General features: G+C 45.5%; 1 long non-coding RNA gene across 2 annotated transcripts in view; it reads left to right on the top strand.

Annotated features, from left to right (window-relative positions):
• The window catches only part of LOC106506135, a 176,905-nt gene that overhangs the window by 122,530 nt on the left and 29,788 nt on the right, over nt 1-24,587 (top strand). For both annotated transcript variants that reach the window (XR_002338735.1, XR_001301227.2), the window contains exon 4: nt 7,377-7,517. This is a non-coding gene — a long non-coding RNA (uncharacterized LOC106506135). The remainder of the gene's footprint in view (nt 1-7,376; nt 7,518-24,587) is intronic.

Below are 24,587 nucleotides of genomic sequence, written 5' to 3'. Positions count from 1 at the left end.
CTCCTTGAGTCTTGTTGGGCTACAGGCTTCGTTAGATTGAGAGTTTACTTATAAGCCCACCTGTCTTCCACCTTTTCTAGCTAGTCAGTATTTGAATTGGGAGGAGGCTGGATCAGAGTGTCAGATATTTTTGGCTCACTCTGCATTCTGCTCCTCAGGGCCCCCAAATCCAATCACTGTGATCATCATGACGCTGAGTGGGACCAAGTGACTTGTCTCTGCCTGCCTGCCCTTTCTTCATGACTCCTTCCTTGGCACACTTTTTGACAGGGCAGCATTGTTGGGCTGAGTAATTTATTTTTGCTTTTGAGGTTCTTTCAGATTCCACCTCATCCTGTCAGCCCACTCTGTGCTTTGTCAGTTTGGCTGAACTGGAACTATGTTTCCAAGAATTTCCTTCCCTTGCCTCTGGGTTAGTTTAGGCCACAAGAGGCATTTTGCACAAGACGTGGCAGATCGAAGTGAAGCTGCAGGTATATTGCTGGACATCTTGAAGGCTGATGAGAGCCCTGGGGACGCTTGCCCAGATGGCCAGCTCTCTAGCTCCCATGAGGTCCCCTTCATCTTCTCTGAGCTGCAGATCAACTGCACATCCGAGGCAAAGGCTGCTGACTTTTCCTGCCTATCATCCAGAGCATTCGGTTTGGAAAGTGTGAGCAGCCGTTGTGGATTCCAGTTTACTTTCCTAAGTCCCAGTTGATCCTTGTGATTCCGGTTTGTCGTTTCCTTCATCCACATTCCATTTTCCTTTCTGGCTGCCAGTCTGGGTGACCTCTAGTGATTTCAGGCTTCATACTAGTTACAGAGGTGACTGCCTGTGGGCACTGTGCCACCAATGCCTCATATTGTGTAAGGTCAGACTCATGAGATGAATCCCTGACTCTGTGCCCTGCTTCTCTCATAGCAGCAGTGCCATCTCTCTGATCGACCCTGACTGCTACATGGTCAGCTAAGGCTAGGCTGGTTCCTCCTCACTCACCAAGAACCTCTGCCCACAGGGCACGCTGCATGTACCCAGACCAGTTTCTCCATCCCTTCTCAGGTAGGGCAGCTGCAGTAGCCCTCTGCTCACCTGTGAAAGGCTCAGTTCATGAAGGCTCCCTCCCAACTTTGCTCCTTCCATAGAGAAGGATGGTTTTAATTTGTTTCTGGGTTTTCCTTGCTATTACCATGGAGTCACAAGTCTTTCACATCCTTCTACAACCTAAATGGCAGCAAAATTCTGGACAATGTACTCGAATGTGAGTGCGGGCCCTTCTCACCCCCCTTCTCCTTTCTGGGCTGGGAACACCCGTGGTGACTGCTGCTACAGGAGCTGCCTTAGACCTGGCAACAGAGCACAGCCCCAGCTGTGGTACAGGGCAAGTGAGAGGAATAGGGAATTGCTCTATAAGCCCTGGATGGCTGACTTGCAGAGTTTTGATGTAGGAAACATAGACCTTGAGTGCTTAAGCCACAGACACGTTTTGTTTTGTTTTGTTTTGTTTTAACATTCTTTTCATGGAAATTTTATTTTATTTTATTTTTTCCCATTTTTTAAATTACTCAAATGAATTTATCACATCTGTAGTTATATAATGATCATAACAATTCAATTTCACAGGATTTCCATCCCACAGCCCAGGCACATCCCCCCACCCCCCAAACTGTCTCCTCTGGAGACCATAAGTTTTTCAATGTCTGTGAGTCAGCATCTGTTCTGCAAAGAAGTTCAGTCTGTCCTTTTTTCAGATTCCACATGTCAGTGAAAGCATTTGATGTTGGTGTCTCATTGTATGGCTGACTTCACTTAGCATGATAGTTTCTAGGTCCATCCATGTTGCAAAAAATGCTGGTATTTCGTTCTTTTTGACGGCTGAGTAATATTCCATTGTGTATATGTACCACATCTTCTGGATCCACTCCTCTGTCGATGGACATTTAGGTTGTTTCCATGTCTTGGCTATTGTAAATAGTGCTGCAATGAACATTGGAGTACATGTGTCATTGCGAGTTGTGGTTTTCTCTGGATAGATGCCCAGGAGTGGGATTGCTGGATCGAATGGTAGTTCTGAGGAATCTCCATACTGCTTTCCACAGTGGTTGCACCAATTTACAATCCCACCAGCAGTGTACTAGGGTTCCTTTTTCTCCACACCCTCTCCAGCACTTATTGTTTTTAGACTTTCGGATGATGGCCATTCTGGCTGGTGTAAGGTGGTACCTCAGAGTGGTTTTGATTTGCATCTCTCTAATAATGAGTGACGTTGAACATCTTTTCATGTGTTTCTTGGCCATCTGTATGTCTTCTTTGGAGAATTGTCTGTTAGATCTTCTGCCCATTTTTTGATAGGCTTGTTTGTTTTTTTGTTATGGAGCTGCAGAAGGTGTTTATAAATTTTGGAGATTAATCCCTTGTCAGTCGATTCACTTGCAAAGATTTTCTCCCATTCTGTGGGTTGTCTTTTTGTGTTGTTTAGGGTTTCCTTTGCTGTGCAGAAACTTTGAAGTTTGATTAGGTCCCATTTGTTTATTTTTCTTTTTATTGTCAATACTCTGATAGGTGGATCTGAGAAGATGTTGCTGTTGTTTATGTCAGAGAGTGTTTGGCCTATGTTTTCCTCTAGGAGTTTGATAGTGACTGGTCTTATATCTAGGTCTTTAATCCATTTGGAGTTTATTTTTGTGTATGGAGTTAGGGAGTGTTCTAATTTCATTCTTTTCCATGTGGCTGTCCAGTTTTCCCAGCACCACTTATTGAACAAGCTGTCCTTTCTCCATTGTATATTCTTGCCTCCTTTGTCATAGATTAGTTGGCTGTAGGTGTGTGGGTTTAATTCTGGGCTTTCTATCCTGTTCCACTGATCTATATGTCTGTCTTTGTTCCAGTACCATGCAGTTTTGACGACTGTTGCTTTGTAGTATAGTCTGAGGTCAGGGAGCCTGATTTCTCCAGCTCCATTTTTCTTTTTCAGGCTGTCTTTGGCTATTCTGGGTCTTTTGTGCTTCCAAACAAACTTTAAAATATTTTGTTCAAGTTTTGTGAAAAATGTCCTTGGTAATTTGATAGGGATTACATTGAATCTGTAGATTGCCTTAGGTAGTATAGTCATTTTGATAATATTAACTCTTCCAATCCACGAGCATGGTATATCTTTCCATCTATTTGTGTCACCTTTGATTTCTTTCATCAGTGGCTTGCAGTTTTCAGAGTATAGGTCTTTTATTTCTTTAGGTAGGTTTACTCCTAGGTATTTTATTCTTGTGGATGTGATGGTAAATGGGATTGCTTCCCTAATTTCCTTTTCTGCTTTTTCATTGTTAGTATATAGAAACGCTGTTGATTTCTGTGTATTGATTTTGTATCCTGTGACATCGCCAAATTCGTGGATGAGCTCTAACAGTTTTCTGGTAGAGTTTTTAGGATTCTCTAGAGATAGTATCATGTCATCTGCAAATAGCGATAGTTTTACTTCTTCCTTTCCAATTTGGATTCCTTTTATTTCTTTTACTTCTCTGATTGCTGTGGCTAGGACTTCCAGAACTATGATGAAGAGTAGTGGCGAGAGTGGACATCCTTGTCTTGTTCCTGATCTCAGGGGGAATTCTTTCAGCTTTTCACCATTGAGAATGATGTTTGCTGTGGGTTTGTCATATATGGCCTTTATCATGTTGAGGTAGGTTCCTGTTATGCCCACTTTCTGAAGGGTTTTTATCAGAAATGGGTGTTGGATTTTGTCAAAGGCTTTTTCCACATCTATTGAGAGGATCATATGGTTTTTATTCTTCAGTTGGTTAATGTGGTATATCACAGTGATGGATTTGTGGATATTGAAGAACCCTTGCATCCCTGGGATAAATTCCACTTGATCATGGTGTATAATACTTTTAATGTATTGTTAGATGTAGTTTGCTAGTATTTTGTTGAGGACTTTTGCATCGATGTTCATTGGTGAAATTGGCCTATAGTTTTCTTTTTTTGTGGAGTCTTTGTCTGGTTTTGGTACCAGGGTGATGGTGGCCTCATAGAATGAGGGAGTATCCCTTCCTCTGCAATTTTTTGAAATAGTTTCAGAAGGAGAGATGTTAGCTCTTCTCTAAATGTTTGATAGAATTCGCCTGTGAAGCCATCTGGTCCTGGACTTTTGCTTGTTGGAAGTTTTTTAATCACAGTTTCCATTTCAGTTCTTGTGATGGGTCCATTCATCTTTTCTATGTCATCTTGGTTTAGTCTTGGAAGATTGTACTTTTCTAAGAATTTGTCCATTTCTTCTAGGTTTTCCATTTTATTGGCATATAGTTGCATATAGTAGTCTCTTATGATCCTTTGTATTTCTGTGATGTCCGTTGTTACTTCTCCTTTTTCATTTCTAATTTTATTGATTTGAGTCCTCTCTTTTTTTCTTGATAAGTCTGGCTAGGGGTTTATCAATTTTGTTGATCTTTTCAAAGAACCAGCTTTTCGTTTCTATGGTTTTCTTTGTTTCTATTTCATTTATTTCTGCTCTGATCTTTATGATTTCTTTCCTTCTACTAACTTTAGGTCTTGTCTGTTCTTCTCTCTCGAGCTGCTTTACATGTAAAGTTAGCTTGTTTATTTGGGCTTTTTCTTGTTTCTTGAGGTGGGCTTGTATTGCTATAAACTTTCCTCTTAGAACAGCTTTTGCTGCATTCCATGGGTTTTGGAGTGTTGTATCTTCGTTGCCATTTGCTGCTAGGTATTTTTTAATGTCCTCTTTGATTTCTTCTGTGATCCATTGGTTGTTTAGTAGCATGTTGTTGAGTCTCCATGTGTTTGTGTTTTTTGCAGTTTTTTTCTTGTTGTTGATTTCCAGTCATGTAGCGTTGTGGTCAGAAAAGATGCTTGATATGATTTCAATTTTCTTAAAGTTACTGAGGTTGGATTTGTAGCCCAGGATATGATCAATCTTAGAGAATGTTCCATGTGCACTTGAGAAGAATGTGTATTCTGTTGGTTTTGGATGAAATGTCCTATAAATATCTATTCAGTCCCTCTGGTCTAATGCTTCATTCAGGGCCTGTGTTTCCTTATTGATTTTCTGTCTGGTTTATCTGTCCATTGCTGTAAGTGGGGTGTTAAAGTCCCCCACTATGATTGTGTTATTGTCAATTTCTCCTTTTAAGGTTGTTAGCAGTTGCCTTATATATCGTGGTGAACCTGTGTTGGGTGCGTAGATATTTTAAATTGTTATATTATCTTCTTGGATTGATCCTTCGATCATTATGTAATGTCCTTCTTTGTCCCTTAAAATATTCTTCATTTTAAAGTCTATTTTGTCTGATATGAGTATTGCTACTCCAGCTTTCTTTTGATCCCCATTTGCATGAAATATTTTCTTCCATCCTCTCACTTTCAATTTGTATGTGTCCCTAGAAGTGAAGTGGGTCTCTTGAAGACAGCATATATTTGGGTGTTATTTGTATCCATTCAACCAGTCTATGTCTTTTGGTTGGGGTGTTTAGTCCATTCACATTTAAGGTAATTATTGATATGTATGTTCTTACTGCCATTTTATTAATTGCTTTGGATTTATTTTTGCTGCTCTTTTTCCTTTCCTTCTTCTCTTGTTCTTTTCTGCCTATAGAAGTTCCTTTAGTATTTGTTGTAAGGCTGGTTTAGTGTTGCTGAATTCTCTCAGCTTTTGCTTATCTGTGAAGGTTTTGATTTCTCCTTCAAATCTGAATGAGAGCCTTGCTGGGTGGAGTAATCTTGGTTGGGGGTTTTTTCCTTTCATCACATTGAGTATATCATGCCACTCCCTTCTGGCCTGCAGAGTTTCTGTTGAAAAATCTGCTGATAACCTTATTGGGGTTCCCTTGTATGTTACTTGTTTCTTTTCCCTAGCTGCTTACAAGATTTTCTCTTTGTCTTTAATTTTGGTCAGTTTGATTAATATGTGTCTCGGGGTGTTCCTCCTTGGATTAATTTTATATGGTACTCGTTGTGCTTCCTGGATTTGAGTGAGTGATTCCTTCCCCATGGTAGGGAAGTTTTTGGCTATTATCTCTTGGAATATTTTTTCTGTCTCCTTCTCTCTCTCTTCTCCTTCTGGAACCCCTATAATATGGATGTTGATGTGTTTCACGTTGTCCCAGAGTTCTCTGAGACTCTCTTCATTTGTTTTCAATCTTTTTTCTCTTTTCTGTTCTGCATCCGTAATTTCTTCCAATCTGTCCTCCACCTCGCTTATTTGTTCTTCTACTTCCTGTATTCTGCTATTAGCTGCTTCTAGTGAATTTTTTATTTCAGTTATTGTATTTTGCATCTCTTCTTGTTTAAGTTTTATATCTTGTATCTCTTTGGTCAGTGTTTCCTGTAAGTTATCCATCTTTGCCTCCAGTTTATTTCCAATGTCTTGCATCATCTTCAGCATCAACAGTCTAAAGTGTTTTTCCTGGAGGCTGAGAATCTCCTCATTGCTTAGCTGATTTTCTGAGGTTTTTCCTTTCTCCCTCATCTGAGTTGTAGTTCTCTGTCTTTTCATTTTTATAGGTTTTTGGTGTGGTGACCTTCTTACAGGTAATAGAGCTGTAGCCTCTCTTACTTCTGATGTCTGCCCCCTTGTGGCTGAAGTCAGTATGGGGGCTTGCTGTAGGCTTCCTGATGGGAGGGGCTGATGCCTGCCCCCTGGTAGGTGGAGCCGATTCTAATCCCTCTGGTGGGTGAGGCTTAGTCTCTAGATGGGATTAGAGGCAGCTATGTGCCTGAGGGGTCTTTAGGGAGCCTGTTTACTGAGGGGTGGGGCTGTGATCCCACCTGGATTATTGTTTGCCCTGGGGCTTCTCAGCAGCTGACTGATGGTGGGGCCAGATTTTCCCAAAATGGCCACCTCCAGAGAAAGGCAGCTGCTGAATATTCCCAAGAACTTTGCCTGCAATGTCCCTCCCTCACAAGCCACATTCACCCCTGTTTTCCCAGGATGTCCTCCAAGAACTGTGGTCAGGTTTGACCCAGATTCCCTTGGAGACTTTGCTTTGCCCTGGGACTCAGTGCACGTGAAAGTCTGTGTGCGCCTTTTAAGAATGGGGTCTCCGTTTCCCCCAGTCCCATGGAGCTTCTGTGCACAAGCCCCACTGGCCTTCAATGCCAGATGCTCCGGGGCTCTTTCTCCCAGTGCCAGATCCCCACACATGAGAGTTTGATGTGTGGCTCAGAACTCTCACTCCTATAGGTGAGTCTCTGTGAACCAGTTAGTTTCCAATTTGTGGAGCTTCCCACCCAGGAGGTATGGGGTTGTTTATATCGTGAAATCGCCCCTCCTACCTCTTGATGTGGCCTCCTCTTTTTCTTCTGGACTAGGATATCTTTTTTAAGGTTTCCGGTGCATTTGGGTGAAGAGCGCTCAGTCTTTAGTTGTGAATTTTGTTGTTTTTAGGAGAGAAGTTGAGCTCCAGTCCTTCTATTCCTCCATCTTAATCCAAGATCGCAGGAGTTGTTGCTGAACAAGGATGAGACCCAGATGTCCCAGCTCCAATCCTGGCAAAGGAGGACCCAGGGCAGCGTCCGCTGTCCTTAGGTAACTGTAAAACACACCAGGGCACTTCCTTCGTGCTTCGCTGTTTCACTTGCACACAGGGTGTCGCGTGGAGAGGCCTCACACACAACGTGAAATGGCCGGCCCACCACCTCAGCTCCACAGAAGCGCTGCGCACGCACCTCCACGTTGTTTTCTGATTCATGCAGCCAGACTTCTTTTGAGGGGATAGAACCAGCTTCTGGGATTTCGAGGGGCTCCTCATGGTGGGTAGTAAAGAGGAGAATGATAGAAGCTGGGACAAGCCAGAAGGCGCTTCAGAAGACAGGCTAGTTGGGGAGGGGAGAGGAAGCAAAGGTAACTAGTCTAAGGCCCGGGTGGCTGCGGTGGGAGGGGGCTGCAAGGAGAGGATGCACATTATTTTGGGGGCAGCCTTGGTATGAGTTGTGTGATGTAGCTTCCCTTTGGAGATGTCCCAAAGAGGCCTTCTCTGATGGGCCTACATTTCTTTCCAAAGCTGTAAGGAATTGGGTCTGGGTTTCCTTTTGATGTAGCCTTGTGCTGAGATGAGCCTAGAGAATCCCAGTGTTATTTAGCTTCCAGAAAACAGTCTGAAGGGAACCCTAGGACTGGAGATGACTGGGTTACAGAGCGTCGCCTGGGTGGTTCTGCAGCCTCAGAGTCACAGAACTTCCAATCCGGAAGGGTCTTGGGCAGCCATCCACCTACACCCCCCAGTTGTGGATGGAGGCAGTATCTGCCTGGATTGGGACTCCCTCTCGTTGCCCATTTTCTCCTGAGGACCAGGTGGATGAATGGCAGGACTTCCCACCTCAGCTTCTACTAGGAACCTGTCTCATCTCAGCCTAACAATGAGCCAGCAATCAACAGTCAATCTTATCTATAACTGCCATTCCCAAATGGGAATTCAGCTTTGTGAAGTTGACAAATAATGACTTTTGGAGGTCCCTTTGTGGCTTAACAGGTTACGAATCTGACTAGTATCCGTGAAGAAGCCATGCAGACATGGCTCAGATCTGGTGTTGCTGTGACTGTGGTGTAGGCTGGCAGTTGCAGCTCCAATTTGACCCCTAGCCTGGAAACTTCTATAATGCCACAGGTGCGGCCCTAAAAAAGCCAAAACAAACAAACAAACAAACAAAAAAACCTTTGATCATTTTTAGGATCTTCATTGAATGACTGCAATGGAAGGGAAATGCCTTGGCCAACACAGAGGAGGGAACTGACTCCTCCAGGAGCATACAACCAATAGGGCCTGGGCTGGCATTAGAACCTACAGCTCACAGCTCATGATCCAGAGCACTTCCCACTACCCTGACATGAGGTGGTGTGGAGCAAGGGAAATGACAGTAGAAGCCAGATAGACTGCCTTTTTATATTGGCTTCCCTCTGAATTATCATTGACCTTTTTTCCCACCCGTCTGGAGGCTTTCTTCTCCTTGGTGGCAGCAGAGGGATGAAAGGCACTTGTAGCAGCAAATTCACCCCAACCAGAAAAACAAACTCCACCATCTCTCAGTCCCTGGCTTCCCTTCCTGGACTGATGGTCCCAGGTAGAACAGATGAGGCAACATGACGTCATAGAAATATTTTGTTTATCTCGGTGGTTCCCAGTGGAAGGGGGGCAATTTTACATTCACACCCCTCCTTCTCTCTGCTTGCCCTGAAGTATTTGGCAGTGCTTGGAGACGATTTTGTGTGTCACAACCAGGTGGGATGGGGATGGGACTGGAGAATGCTACTGACATCGAGTGCGAGAGGCCGGGAATGCTGCTAAATATCCTACAATGCACAAGGCAGCCCCAAGGACAAAGGATTATCCAGGCTGAACTGGTAATACCCTGGTAGCTTAACCATGACCAAAGCAATGAGAAAGCTATCCGGTCTGTGGTACCAAGGAGGCGCCAAGCACACAGGCTCAGTACAGGCCCTTTCACCGACAGCTAAGTCCATCTCTCATCTCATCCTAATCATTCCCCCAGGGTCCCCCAACCCCAAGTGTGGAACTGCAAAGAGCTTTCCAAACTGTAATGTACACATGTCTCATCCAGGGATCTTGTTAACATGCAGATTCTAGTTCAGTGAATCGGATGGGGTCCGAGAGTCTGCATTTCTAGCATCTTGATGCTGCTGGTCCCCAGATGAGATTTGAGTAGCAGAAAGACCAAGTGCTACTCTTCCTCTAATAACTGGTTACTTCTTGTTTGCTTTTTTTTTTTTTTTTTTTGTCTTTTTGTCTTTTGTTGTTGTTGCTATTTCTTGGGCCGTTCCCGCGGCATATGGAGGTTCCCAGGCTAGGGGTCGAATCGGAGCTGTAGCCACCGGCCTACGCCAGAGCCACAGCAATGCAGGATCCGAACCACGTCTGCAACCTACACCACAGCTCACGGCAACGCCGGATCGTTAACCCACTGAGCAAGGGCAGGGACCGAACCCGCAACCTCATGGTTCCTAGTCGGATTCCTTAACCACTGCGCCACGACGGGAACTCCCTTCTTGTTTGCTTTATTGTATCCCTACCATGTGGGGAAGGAGGCGGGGTCAACTGTATCACTGACATGCTGAGGGTGGCATGTTTTGTCACTGGCATACCCTGGAGAGGGGCAGCCGAGTTCAGTCGCAGCTGGACCCTCTGCTCCACTGGCTGCTTTCCAACTTGGCTCACTTCCTCCTGAGGTTGTAAGAATGTGAACAGAAAGCCCAGGAGATGTGATGCAGTAATGCCAGCCGGTTCCTCTGAGTTATTCTGTCAGTTTTCTCCAATATTCTTCTGAATGGACTCATCATATTTCTTTTCCACTAACTGAACCTAATAAATTTCCCCCCTAAAATAAAACATTTTAATTTTGATGAATAGTACTTAACTCTCCCACCAAATAGCAGTATCTTTAAAACATCATATACCTCTATAAAAAGAAGCCTCCTGCCACACCCTTAGCACGTGATCAATAATCCCTGTTCACCAACATTGGTAGGTTACTCAGCCACCCGAGCTTCACTTTCCTCACATGTAAAATGGAGCTAGGAGTTCCCCTTGTGATTCAGCAGGCTAAGAACCCGACATAGTGTCTGTGAGGATGCAGGTCTGATCCCTGGGCTTGCTCATTGGATTAAGGACCCACTTTAATTTGACCTCTGGCCCAGGTATTTCCATATGCCACAGGTGCAGCTGTAAAAATAAAAATAAAAGAAAATAAAATGGAGCTAATAGTTCTTACTTTGCAGTGTGGTGGGCATTACCTACATTCATGCTATTTTCCTCTTGTTATCTGATCTGTCTTTATCAGATATGGTAAGATGACAGACATGGAAACATTTGCCTTGAAAGAAGAATTTATTTATTAACCTGTTGTGGCTCGGTGGTTAACAAATCCAACTAGGAACCATGAGGTTGTGGGTTCGATCCCTGGCCTTGCTCAGTGGGTTAAGGATCCGGTGTTGCCGTGACCTGTGGTGTAGGTCACAGATGCGGCTCGGAACCCACGTTGCTGTGGCTCTGGCGTAGGCCGGCAGTTGTAGCTCTGATTAGACTCCTAGCCTGCAGGCCCTAAAATGACAAAAAAAACCAAAAAAACAAAACAGAATTTATTCTTCACAGTTCCCCAAAGAAGGGGGCACACCATGCCATGCAGGGCCACATGGGGAAGCACCTAGGGGGGTCAGGAATGAAGGCGTTAGGGGAGACCCTGGCCAAAGCCTTTATTGTGGTTTCCATGGGAAGGAATGGGCAGGCAGAGCAGGCAAGTTAGAGCAAGTTTAGAATTGTATGGTTTGAATAACATCAGTGGGCTCTGGGCTATAAGGGTGGTCTCCAGATGTCTGGCACCTGGCCTGGGGGTGAGTTAGGGCAGTGGAAACATTAGCGTGGCATGAGAAAGCTAGATCAAGCAGGTGGTGGAGGTATGAACTTTAAACTGGTTGGTTTGCATAGGAATGGCGTGTGAAGGCTAGTTGTTTGCTGTCTTCAGGAATTAGCCAGCCCTGGGTGGGGCAGTCCCTCCAGTATCAGCAGGGCCCCAGATGTCAAAGCATTAGAAAACACAGAAAATAAAAAATAAAATAGGGAGTTCCTCTTGAGGCTCCGTGCTGATGGACCTAACTAGTATCCATGAGGATGTGGGTTCAATCCCTGGCTTCACTCAGTGGTTTAGGATCTGGTGTTGCTGTGAGCTGCAGTGTAGGTCACAGATGTGGCTTGGATCCTGTGTGGCTGTGGCTGTGGCGTAGGCTGGCAGCTGCAGCTTCAATTTGACCCCTAACCTGGGAACCTCCATATGCCAAGGGTGTGGCCCTAAAGGGAACAACAACAACAACATGGTGTCAAGCATGGCCTTGGTGCTTGCCTTCCCTCCCTGTGTGGACTGCTCCTCACCACCTCAAGTGAAGAGACAACTTATGTAAATGTGGTGACTTCCAACCAGATGGCTGCCCCAGGTCTTCCTCTGGAAGACTCTTTTCCTGCTGCCTCTTCTTTGTAGGAAGTCAATGGCAGTGCTGCTTCCAACTCACAGAATTTCCAAATGGCTGTGTAATCACAGACCCATGTAACCCTGGGGCCTGACGCTCACAGGAAGAGGAGACAAGTCCCAGATCCTTGCCTCGGTGAAGCCAAAAGACTGCTTCTGCCTTTCCTTTTCATGCTGGTAGAATGAGGCTAATTTTGACTTCCCAGCAGCTCTGCTTCCAAGCGAATAACTAGAAGCAGCAAGCAACAGGATTGGGACCTGCTGGTGCAGTTAGAAATAAATTGCACGGGCATGGATTCCAGAGGAGTGCTGCCCTTTGCGGGAGAGGAGAAAGGGGAGGTGGGTACTGAGAACAGACTAATCTTCATCCTGCCTTCGTGCTCGGGCTGCTTCTTGGAAGGAGGACTCACAGCACCACAGAACTGCCTTCCCTGGGAAGTTCAAGCTCAAGAGATGCAATGCAGGAGAGCCAGCAAACAGTCATTTGAGGATGGCAGGGGAATGTGGAGGCTGGTGGGGCAGGTGTCATTATTTCCTTGGAGCTCAATGGGATAGTCAGGCTGCTGGGCTCCCTGTCTCCAGCTGCCCTGGGGGAGAGGGCGCCTGCATCCAATACAGTGGTTTTGGTTGCAGTGAACAGATGAGCCAGCCTAACGTGACTTCAGGGTTGTCTGACATTGCACTTCATAAGGTCATCATGGACCCTTGCTCCTTTCTACCCCTCTCTTCTTATCCACAGCGTCGGTTTCATTCCAGGGCTGGTTCCCTTCTTTATAGGCTTGCTGCCAGCAGCAAGCTGGGCTACCTTCTTCCTCATTTATTTTAGGAAAAGATAGAAGCTTCCTAGTCTTGTTCTTCTTCTTCTTCTTTTTTTTTCTTTTTGGGGCCGCACCCTTGGCATATGGAAGTTCCCAGGCTAGGGGTCGAATCAGAGCTGCGGCTGCTAGCTTATACTACAGCCACAGCAACGCCAGATCCAAGCAGCATCTTTGACCTACACCGCAGTTTGCAGCAATGCCGGATCCTTTAACTCACTGAGCCAGGCCAAGGACTGAATGTGCATCCTCATGGATACTAGTCATGTTCTTAACCTGAGCTACAATAAGAACTCCTAGTCTTGTTTTTAAAAGTAGGGAAGCATAGGAAATGAAGTCCCCAGGAGACTTCTTATCATGTGTCATTGGCTAGCACCATTCCCCAGACCCAGGGGAATGGCACATGCTGACCAGCTTAGCCCTGCGCTGACTAGGTGGGGCCCACCTGGAGACAGGATCAGTCCCTGAAACTGAACACAGTGGCCACACAGTGGGAGAGAGGGATGGATGTTGGGGCGTTAACCACCCTGTCTACTGCAGCATCTTACCACTGGAACCAGGAGACGTGGGCTCAATCACTTGCTAGCTGCGTGACTTTGGGCAAATGGTATAACCCTTCTGAGCCTCTGCTTTTGCATTTTTTTTTTAAATGGGAGAAAAATGTTTTACTTGATTTTCAGACTGTGAGGACAAATGAGGAATTGGGTGTAAATCTCTTGTAAGTTGCACATGTAAAGGATCTGGACATGTCTCCTGACCAGCTCCTTCCAGATACGTTCATCAGACCGATCTCTGCCTCCTAAGGGGTGATGGTTCTTCAAGATGATGCTGAAGCAGAGAGCAGATGGGTTTACAGTTGAGAATGAATTAATGGCAAAGTAAGAAGCCTAGAGAAGTGGCAAGAGTCCAGGATGTGATGCTGTGTTCTTCTTTGTGATGCTGCTGCTAATGTGAACTTCGATCGTTTGGTTTGGGTGGTGTCCTCAAGGCGTCTCCATTTTCACAGTGAATGTTTTCTCCATTGGCATTTTGTGGGGAAGTCTTTGAGACTATGTAGATATCTTGTTTACGCTCAGATTTTTATCCACAAGTTTTAGCATCCATTAATGATTCTTGCCTGAATTATTGTTATTAATTACTGCTATGATGCTTACCAAATTGTGATTGTCTAACTCTATCATTTCCTATTTTTTTTTAGCCTCTGTCTCAGCTTAAATCAAAGAACCTGGGTCTCATTCTTGGTCTTAAATGGGGGCATTTTGGGTTTTCGGTATCCCAGGGAACTAAACTCCTGACACCTCTGCCTCCTCCCAGACCTGCAGCCAAATAGCTCCAAGCTTCAGTGCATTTTTCAAGTGTTATTTTCTTGAGTTTTGATCCTTGGAGATATTTACTTTGTTTTTTTTTTTTTTTTTTTTTTCATGTGGGTGTGCCTTTATGATGTTCTCCTTTAATTTTTGTTTGGTATTGCTTTGAGTTTGGGATTGGGGCATGGTGCTCAGTGCAGGTGCTTGAATGACATCTTGTCTGGGTTCCATTAAAATAAAAGGGCCACACCCTTTTATTTTAAAGGTAGTGCTTGTCCAGCGGGGTGCTTGGCCAACAAAAAATTATGTCCTATTTTCGCCATATATGCCAGGGCAGCAAGAGAGGAATGACAAATAGACCACTGGGCGGGGATTTAAGAGTCCTGGGTCTTGTTTCCCAAAATATCCTCTTTCTGCTAACTTGCTGTGTGACATTGGACAAATGACTCAACTGCTCTGGGCCTCAGTGGCCTCCCCCTGAAAAATGGTGCTATTAGAACCAAGGTCCTTGGCAGCTCTAGAGTTCCAAGAGTCTACAGGGGGTAGTTTCAAACAGTGTTCTCTGTTACAGTTGGAAGGACTGTGGAGACTATTTGTTCAGTTCAGGCAAATGGTAAATGTATCGGCTGGTCTAATGAAATGAGTACATTTTTGCTCTAAATGTCATGGATGTTTATTATCAGATTAAACTACAGCAGACCTAATTTTAGCTCTTCCAATTCGAGTGGAGCAATGAAGATTAAATGTTAGGCATAATTAAAGATGCAGATGTAGTTATATTGAATTATAAACCTCATTAAGTGCAACGTCTCAGGAAGGCCCCTGAGACCAGCTACAAAGGACTCCTAGTTGCAACACTGCAGTTATTAAAATATTGTAAAGTAAATCTCACTCCAAAAATATTATGACTTGGATGGAAGGAGTTTTTAAAAGCATGGTTGGAGTTGGTTTCGTGGGTAATTTCCTTGCTCCATCTGCAGACAGTTGAGAAGGGAAAGCTTTTCCTCGGCATCACCACAGAAAGATTCCCTGGGGCTTGGTGCCCCGCCTCGACCTCCCAAAGTGGGCTCCAGTCTCCTGGGCCAGCAAGAAGGGCAACTTCAAGGTCAATCAGATTTCATTCCAGAGTTGGTAGCAAGGGGAGAGGGCAGAGATTTTCTATGGCCTGGAAGGCCAGGCCATGTGTGTGTGTGTGTGTGTGTGTGTGTGTGTATACACACACACACACACACATGGTTATGGTTAGAGAGAGAGAAAGAAAGAGATAAGAAAAAGGTTCTCTGGGTGACTTTTCTTCCCCCCTGTCTGTAAAGATAATACATTATCATTTTACAAATTCCTACAATACAGAATAGGATAAGGAAGTAAAAAATTCAACCACTTCAAAATAATCACTGTTAGTATTTTGGTGCATGTATTTCTCCTTCCCTCCCTGTCCCTCAAATTCAACAAAAACAATAGACCCTAGAGTTCCCTGGTGGCTCAGCAGGTTAAGGGTCTGGCGTCACTGCTGTGGTATGTTTTTTTTTTTTTTTCATTTTTTTTTTTTATTACTTGTGGTATGGTTTTGATCCCTAGCCTGGGAACTTCCACATGATGTGGGCACTGCCAAAACAAAAACAAGAACAAAACAGTAGATCCTGACTTAAAAGCTGTTTTTCCATTTTTTTTTCATTTAACATGAAGTAGACATCTTTTTATGTCAATGTTGATATACATTAAATGGCTGATGACATTCCACTGTGTGGATTTTATTTTTATTTTTGTCTTTTTGTCTTTTTAGGGCCACACCTGCGGCATATGATCCCAGGCTAGGCGTCCAATCAGAGCTGTAGCCACTGGCCTACACCAGAGCCACAGCAACCCCAGATCCGAGCTGTGTCTGTGACCTACACCACAGCTCACGGCAACACCAGATCCTTAACCCACTGAGTGAGGCCAGGGATTGAACCCGCAACCTCATGGTTCCTAGTTGGATTCGTTTCTGCTGCGCCACGATGGAAACTCCTGGATTTTATTTTTAAAAACCAGTCCACCATTATGGAGCCTTTAGATCATTTCCAAAAAAATTTTCTTAAATCTATTGTAAATAAATAACACTGTAAGGGACATCCTTATTCACACATCTTTGCATCTTTGTTGGATTAGCTCCTTAGAATAAGTTTCTGAACAAGAGATAGGCAGCGTCAGTTATCTACTAACCTAATAATGCTGTGTAATGAGAATCTGCGGGTTGGCAGTTTAGGTGGTGCTCTGCTAGGCTGTTCTGGACTTGGCTGAGCTCACTCATTTGTCTGTGGTCAGCTGTAGGTTAGGTGATCTCCGGTGACCTTGCCTGGGACAGCTGAGGGTGGCTCTGCTTAGCCCCATGGTCCAGATGTGTTGTCAGGGCAAAAGCAGAAGAACAAGAAGCAAAGCAGAAACAAGCAAGGGCTCTTTCAAGTGTCTGCCTGAGTCAAGTGTACTAACATCCCATTGGCCAAAGCAAGTCACGTGGCTGAAGTCAACCTCAGGAAGTAAAGATGGGAAGAGTCACAAAGTCACCTTTCACAAGGCTTGTATACAGGATGGGAGAAGATTTGGGGTCCTTGATTTACTCTCTCCCCCATAGGCAATCAAAGCACATGTACATTTAACATTTTGATACATATTAATAAACTGTCCAGCAAATGGGACCAGCTTACACAGCCACCAGTAATGATGAGCTACCATTTGTGGAGTTTGTAGTTAACCGGCCCAACTTCTGTTTCCCAATGGGCAGGCTGTTCAAGGCGACCCACCTCTCTCCTCACTGTCCCTTGGGCATCTCATGCTGGTCTCTCCTATCTCAAGTGTTCTTCCTCCCTCTACCCTATGTCCTACCCACCATATATCCAAACCCTGCCCATTTTTCAAGGCCCTCCTCTGTCGCCTCTGCAACTCTCAGGGATTTGCCTTCTTCTGAGCTGCTCTGGAGCAGGTACGTGACCAATTTGTTCCAGTGTGCCCAAGATTTTACTGGTTTTAAAACATAAAGTCTAGGAGTTCCTGATGTGGCACAGCAGAAAGGAATCTGACTAGCATCTATGAGGACTCAGGTTCGATCCCTGGCCTTGCTCAGTGGGTTAAGGATCTGGCATTGCCCTGAGTTGTGGTGTAGGTCGCACATGTAGCTCAGATCCCAAGTTGCTGTGGCTGTGGTGTAGGCCGGCGGCTACAGCTCCGCTTTGACCTCTAGCCTGGAAAATTTCATATGCTGTGGGTGAGGCCCTAAATAGACCAAAAAAAAAAAAAAAAAAAAAAAAAAGAAAAAAAGAAAAAAGAAAAAGAATCATAAAGATAGATAATGTTAAAGTGGGAAGGCTTTTCAAAAATGTTTTAATTCAATACCCCTATTTTACTTTATTTTATTTTATTTGGGTACATCTGTGGCGTGTGGAATTTCCCAGGCAAGGAGTCAAACCTGTGCCGTAATAGTAATCTGAGCTGCTAGGGTGACAACACCAGATCCTTAACCTGCTGGGCCACTAGGAAACTCCCCAACACCCTCATTTGAGAGATGAGCACCTTGGAGTTACTCCTAAATAAGCGACAGTCAGATGCTGTCAATTACAGCTGATAGTGCCCTCCCTGAGGGCACCTTCTTTCCCATGGTTGCCTACCAGCCCCTGCCTACCCAGAGGGCAAATTCCAGCTTCCATGCCATGGGCAGCCTATCCTCGGAGAAGGCTAGCTTTTGTCTCATTTTCCATCTCCTGGTCTCATCCTTGGGATGGTGTTCACTCACCTGGGCTGTGCAGGTGAGGCCCAGAAGAGGGCCGACCTGTGGTTGTCACTGAAAGGTCCAGCACAGGTGGAGTCAGGTGCTGGGAGTGCATCGGTAGTGGTCAGACTAAGGCTGTGGATGCACAGGTGTGCTGGGCTTGCCTCAGGTTGGGGCCTGGCATGTGATGTGTGGGCAGACACTTGGCTCAGGCAGGCCACGCAAAGCCCTGGACTACACCTGGCTTCTCTTAGGGTGGGAGGCAAGAAGAGGCGACCCCATGGGAGACGCTGGTCCAGCGATCCCTTTGGTCAAATCCCTGCCACCTGGTTCTTCATCAGGCACATCTCATTGGGGTGATCCTTCCATCCTGGTGCTGGCTCAGCTTTGATCTGGGAAAATGAAAGGCCAGGCCGTTGGGTCCCCAGCTGCCATCTTTTGCCGTGAGAGTGAGACTTCGTGATCCCGCTGGCTCGCACACACTTCATTTCCCGGTAATTAAACAAGTGGAGATCAAAGCCGACAAATCTCCCCATCTCTCGGCTCAGCAGATGAAAGGTAAATATATCCAGCAACAGTTTTTTTTCCCCTCATTAAAAGTGAGATGTGAAATGTCTTCTCCTTACTTTGAAGAATACTGATAAGTTCAAGGTCACTCCAGATAAGATATTGGGTTTGACAACTTTTATTATTCCACACCAATTGTTAGTCTATATAAATTGGGCTAAGTTGAGGGGATTGCAGAGGCTAAATCATATCGAATAAGTCAGAAGACAAAGGAAAGTAAAGAAAGATACCAAGATAGTAGCTGGTCAGCACTGTGGAAAACTATACCTCGTGTATTATTTTCTCTTTGCCAGGCAGGTTTAAGGACTTGGGAGGCCGGTGTTTAAAATGGGCCCTGGAGTCCTACATACAGAGTACATACAGGCAGATGACCCAGTCCTTTCTCAGCTGGTCTCCAGAAAAGGCCATTTGAGATCTGCTCTTTTCTTTGTTAACCAAAGAACCCATCCAGGGGTAGCCAGTCTGCCCAACCTGTGTCTACAAATGCCTGTTGGGTGTTGTCAGCCTCTTCATCGCAAAGACCAGATCTCACTCAAAGAGTGGCCATTGGTAAGATACGACAGGGACTCAGAATCAGAACAGTAATTCGAGCGCTGCCCAAGGCGCCCACAGAGCCCTCGGGAAGGAAGAAGATAGCCTCTCTGCTGCCCACTCTCTCCACGCTCCCCTGACTGCCGTCCCTGGCCTTGACACCCTCGCTCCTTCCTCTGGTCTTCTGCTCAGTCACCAGCTCCCAGGGCTGCTCTGAGGGCAGGCCCCCTCACACCCTCTCTGCTCACCTCCCTTGGTTTCCCTCTACAGTCCCTTGGTTTTGGACTCCAGAGAGAGGTCTGTCTCTAGCCAGGCTTCTGAGGAATTAGGTTTCTGGCCAGCCTGGGGGCTCCAGGCTGTAAGGGTGGTACCTTCTCTCCAGAGTCACATGGTAAAGAGATGCCAGCCCTGAATTCTTATTGTGACTCAGTGGTAACGAACCCGACTAGTATCCATAAAAATGTGGGTTTGATCCCTGGCCTCGCTCAGTGGGTTAAAGGATCTGGCGTTACTGTGAGCTCTGGTGTAGGTCACAGATGTGGCTCAGATCTGGCGTTGCTGTGGCTGTGGTGTAGGCCAGCAGCTGTAGCTCCGATTTGACCCCTAGCCTGGGAACTCCCATATGCCTCACCTGAGACTTGCATCCTCCCCTTCCCCGCCGCCTCCCAAAAAGAGAGAAATGCCAGTTGCCCCCTCAGCAGCAGATGTGGGTATGAGATTCCCCTCAGGGGGACGCTGGTTGTGTGAGGCTGTGATGGATGTTGTGAGGGGTGTCAGAGCAGGGCTGAGATGCTGATGGCTTGGGTTGGACTCTTGGCTAACTTTTTATCAGCTGTTTTGTTTGTTTGTCTTTTTAGGGCTGCAGGGGTGGCATATGAAAGTTCCCAGGTCAGGGATCAGATCTGAGCCATACGCCTCAGGGCTGGATCCTTAACCCGCTGTGCCTGGCTGGGGATCCAACCTGCGTCCCCCGTGCCCCAGAGACGCTGCCAATCCCACTGTGCCACAGTGGAAATTCCAAGCATGGGGATTTTATTTCCACTGTGCCTATGTCACTTCCTATTGGCTGGTGCTTGAGCCCACTCAAAGCAGGGTGTGCAGCTGGTGCAGTTCCTTTAACAGTGCTCGGAAGACACCATCCCCTGGGGCCGCGGAAGGGGATTCTCAGGCTTTCAGACTTCACCAGGGAGATCTTGTGTTTGGCTGGGCACCACCTGGGAGATTCCTGTGGGCTACAGCAGATGTCCCCCATCTGCAGATCCTGATTAAAACTATCCCCATAGCAAGGAAGTGCTGCCTTGCTGGGGCACGAGCATTTCATGCCCTCAACATGGGGTTCCGTGTCCACGCTAAGCCCATCCCTCTGGGCATGCGTGATGGCTGGCATGTGTGGAAGTACTGCCTGGAGATCTCTTAGAGGACAAACTCTCTCATTATCAACACCCGAGAAGACAATTTGTCAGTCAACAAACACAGATTAAGCACCTGCTGTGTACCCCACACTGAACCTGGCATTGTGGAAGAGACAGAGGTGAATGAATGAGAGCTGCTTTTTCCCTAAAGAAGCTGCCGTCTGCTGGGAGGGATAACTTTAAGCCAACAGGGAAACAACATGAGGAGTTCCTGATAGGATGAAATAAACGCCCTGCTACAGTTCCCAGTAAATCTGCTGTGGGTGGAGAGAATGCTTCACTGTAACTGAGGCAGCAGGGAAAGTATGAGGAGGCCTTGGAAGGGGGAGGATGCTCCAGGCTGATGGCCACCAGGAGTGAAGCTGCCGCAGGTGGATGAGGTGTGGTGTGGGTAGGGAAGGGTGGTGAATTTCTTGTGGCTGGAGCGCAGGGTGTGTGGACAGCGGACTGGGAGAGGAGGCTGAAGAAGTGAGCTGGGGCGAGGGGGTGAGGATCTTTGGTGTCAGGCCAAGAGGTTTGGACTTTATTCTGGATGCAAAGAGGAGCCGAAAGAGGGTTTTCAACGGGGTTTGTAGCATGGTTCTGCCTCTTTTTAGGAAGAAAGTGAGACAGGAAGAGAGCTAGGAAAGATGAGAGGCTCAGAAGATTGGTAAGATTAATCATTATTAGTTATATTTAAGAGAATTCTATTATGGGTTTTTTTTTTTTGCTTTTTTTTTTTTTTAGCAAATAGAGTCCTTATCAGATGCATCTTTATCTCAGATCCATACTGTAGTATTTACAATGACTCTATAATTGAACCCTGAACAGTGCTGGCCACCGGAAGACCTCAGAGCTGGGGCTTCAGTGGGGGCGATGGTGGAGTAGAGATTATTGGATGGTCCAAGGGAGGTGGGAAGCCCTGGACCAGGGCAGGACCAGATGAGGATGGAGTGGAGTGTGGGTGAAGGAGAAGATAAAAAGTAAAGCTGGTTAGACTCTGAGTCCCTTTAGGGAAGGGGCCAGGTCTTCTTTTTCCTGCACAAGGTCTGGGGCATCCAGAAGGGGCCTGCTCCATCCGCAAAAATCAACCATCTCCACCCCCAAGTCGTCTTTCTGCCGGGTGGTCCCTCCCTCTTCTTAGATCTATGGGAAGATAGAGCAGCTGGGTCATTTGGAAATCCTGTAATCAGCTGTCAGAACTGTGGCTCAGGATCTTGACCTTCAGTTGGCTTTGGCCATGGGCTTGTCAAATGGGTCCACTCTGTGAGGCTCCCGCACCATCAAGACAGAATGAGCACCTGCCTTATAGGACAGAGGCAGAGTGGCTTTGAATGTTCTGAGTTGGAACCAATGGGGACAGGGTGGGGGCACTCACTTCTTCAAGTGAGTCTGATGCCTTCCAAAGTTTGAACACTACTGGTTTGGGAAAATTTTTCTAAGGAAAAGGAAGGGTCTGTGTATTTAAACCCAAATATACTAGAGTTTAAAGGTTAAATGACCTTGAATACAAGGAGCCATTGGATTCTCTTTTCTTGTGGGAAACTGCCAAGAAATTTGAGTATCTGGAAAAAGTCCTTCCAGGTTTGTGCAAGAAATTGTTACATTTTTGTAAGTAATAAAGCCATGTGCATATGGAAGAGTCATGTTACAGGTAATAATCCCAATGAATTTGATTCTACCCTAGCTGTACACACTGAGTCTCTAGCTCTATTATAAAACCAGCCAAGCTATTTAGGCAGTTCCCTTGAAGTAACTTAAACATGGTGGGAGAGGATCAAGTCCTCTCCCACCAGGTGGCGCCATGGGCTACCCAAGGTTCTGCTAGGCATCTGCCATCTTCCACCTGGAATCTCCTGGGTACCCTGGGATCAGCTTTATCACCCCCACTGAAGCCCAGGTTTGGAGGGCTTCCAGTGGCCAACACTATTTAGAGTTCAGCTGCAGCATCATGTAAATATTTCAGCATATGACTGAGATAAGGGTGCATCAGATAAGGACTCTATTTGGAAAAAACACATCCAAATAGAATTATCATCCCTAAAATAAATTAGTAATTATTTCTTTTAAAAAAATTGTTTTGATCGCACCCTTGGCATATGGAAGCTGTCATAGGGATCGAACCTGTGCCTCAGCAATGACGATGCTGGATCCTTATCCCACTGCACCGCAGTGAAAACTCCAGTAATTTCCTAATAACATCAAATATCAAATGAGGTGTTTAAATTTCTAGTTATCTCCTAGATGTCCAACTTTTGAAACAGTTTGTTACTTTGAATCAGTGTTCATCTGTCTCTTATTTGTCCTTCCTTTATTCTGCAATTACCCGCTCCGTCTCTCTCTTCCCTTTTGTAATTTAATCATACAAGAAACCAGGCCCTTTGACCTATGGGGCTTCCCCAGTGTGGGCTTTGCTGATTGTCACTTCTTGGTGTCCTTCAACATGCTCCTTTGCTGTGTGTCCTGTATATTGGTAGTTGAATCTAGAGGCTTGATCAGATTTGAGTTCCTTTGGGGGGAGTGGTGTGTGTGTCAGTGCTACTTCATAGGTGGTGTTGTGTTCTTCTTTGAGAAGGCACTTAATGTCTGTTCTTCTCTGTCTCCATCTCCTGTGATATGGGAAGACACAGAGGAACAATGCTGAAGGTCCATTCTACGTCTATCTTTGCTCTTTACCTATTAGCTCGGTTATTTCTATAACGAGAAACATCCCTCTGTCAACTCTTTGGTTCCTCAATGGCACAGTCCTTTTTGGAAAAATAGGTTAAATGCTTGACTCCTTTGCTTTAATTTTATCAGTTTTAAAAGTAATGAATGGGTTCTCTAGCATCCTCCAATGGTAACCAGTTAATTTTTAGCGTAATTAATGTCCTCATGGATTTAACTATATTTGGTGTGCTTTGATCCCTGGCAGTTATTACCCTTATTGATGCTCAGATTCTCTCAGCTTGGGCCAGTGGCCCTTGAGTCCTATGCTATGATTCTTTTCTTTCTTTCTTTCTTTCTTTTTTTTTTTTTGTCTTTTTTGCCATTTCTTGGGCCACTCCCATGGCATATGGAGGTTCCCAGGCTAGGGATTGAATCGGAGCTGTAGCCGCCGGCCTACACCACAGCCACAGCAATGCGGGATCTGAGCCCCATCTGTGACCTACACCACAGCTCACGGCAATGCTGGATCCTTAACCCACTGAGCAAGGATTGAAACCGCAACCTCATAGTTCCTAGTTGGATTCGTTAACCACTGTGCCACGATGGGAACTCCTGCTATGACTCTTTGATAGCTAAGTCTCATCTTGTATATTTCCTATGCCAGTCCTGGGACCAATCATTTCTCCAGGCAGCCCTGGTTCCTTTCAATAGGAGATGTATTTCAACAGCACTATCTGGGTGTGAGGGATGCTTATTTCCCTTGGATTGGTGACTGTTTCTAGGCCTTCTTAGTGAGTAAATCTCAAAACTAGCTCTTTTGTTAGATATATAGTAGATCATAGGAGTTCCCTGGTGGCTTAGTGCATTAAGGATCCGGCATTGTCACTGCTTTGGGTTGCATTTGGTGTGGAGTGGGTTCAGTCCCTGACCCAGAACTTTCACATGATACAGATGTGGCCAAAAAAAAAAAAAAAAAAGATAAAATTCATTATGAATATTTGCTGATACTTCCTATTCAAATTTAATGACGAGATTTTTGCCAGATTTCTTCTAACTTACACATCTGTCTCCTTTTTCTTATGTCAAGGATACAAGCATGATAAAATTAGAAAATCATAAAACCACTCATTTTCTTTATCTCACATACATACAGGGAAGTCTTGTGACTTAGACAGGTCATGTGAGTATTAAAAGGGGGCAGCAGGACTAGGAGCAGGCTGCCTGGCCTCAGAACTTGAGTCTTAATGAGCATTCACTAAACTATCTTTCTCTCACCAGCTCTGCTCTCTTTTAAGTTCTGTCCTGAATCCACGGGGCTGGCTGTGGGACCAACCAGTGTAAACAATAGATCCCACTCTTCTCACAAGTCTGTTGACTGGGCCAAGACCCTCCTTTAGGCTCCCCTTCCCATGGAATGGGTTCCCTGAAGACGCGATTTGACCATGATGCAAATACAGGTCTAGTGGAACCCATGTGGGTTTCCCTGGGCAAGTCTGTCCTCTCTTAGCTCTCAGTGGGACTCTGCTTGCTTTTGTGTGTCCCTCCCTCTCTCCATTTCTTCTATTCTCTCTCTCTCTCTCTTTTTTTTAATTGTTTATTTCTTTTAGGGCTGCACTGTGGCAT

The sequence above is a fragment of the Sus scrofa genome, chromosome 14 (assembly GCF_000003025.6).
Source record: "Sus scrofa isolate TJ Tabasco breed Duroc chromosome 14, Sscrofa11.1, whole genome shotgun sequence".
NCBI lineage: Eukaryota > Metazoa > Chordata > Mammalia > Artiodactyla > Suidae > Sus > Sus scrofa.
The sequence above is the reverse complement of the archived record's forward strand: the minus strand, read 5'-3'. Positions and strand labels throughout refer to the sequence as shown.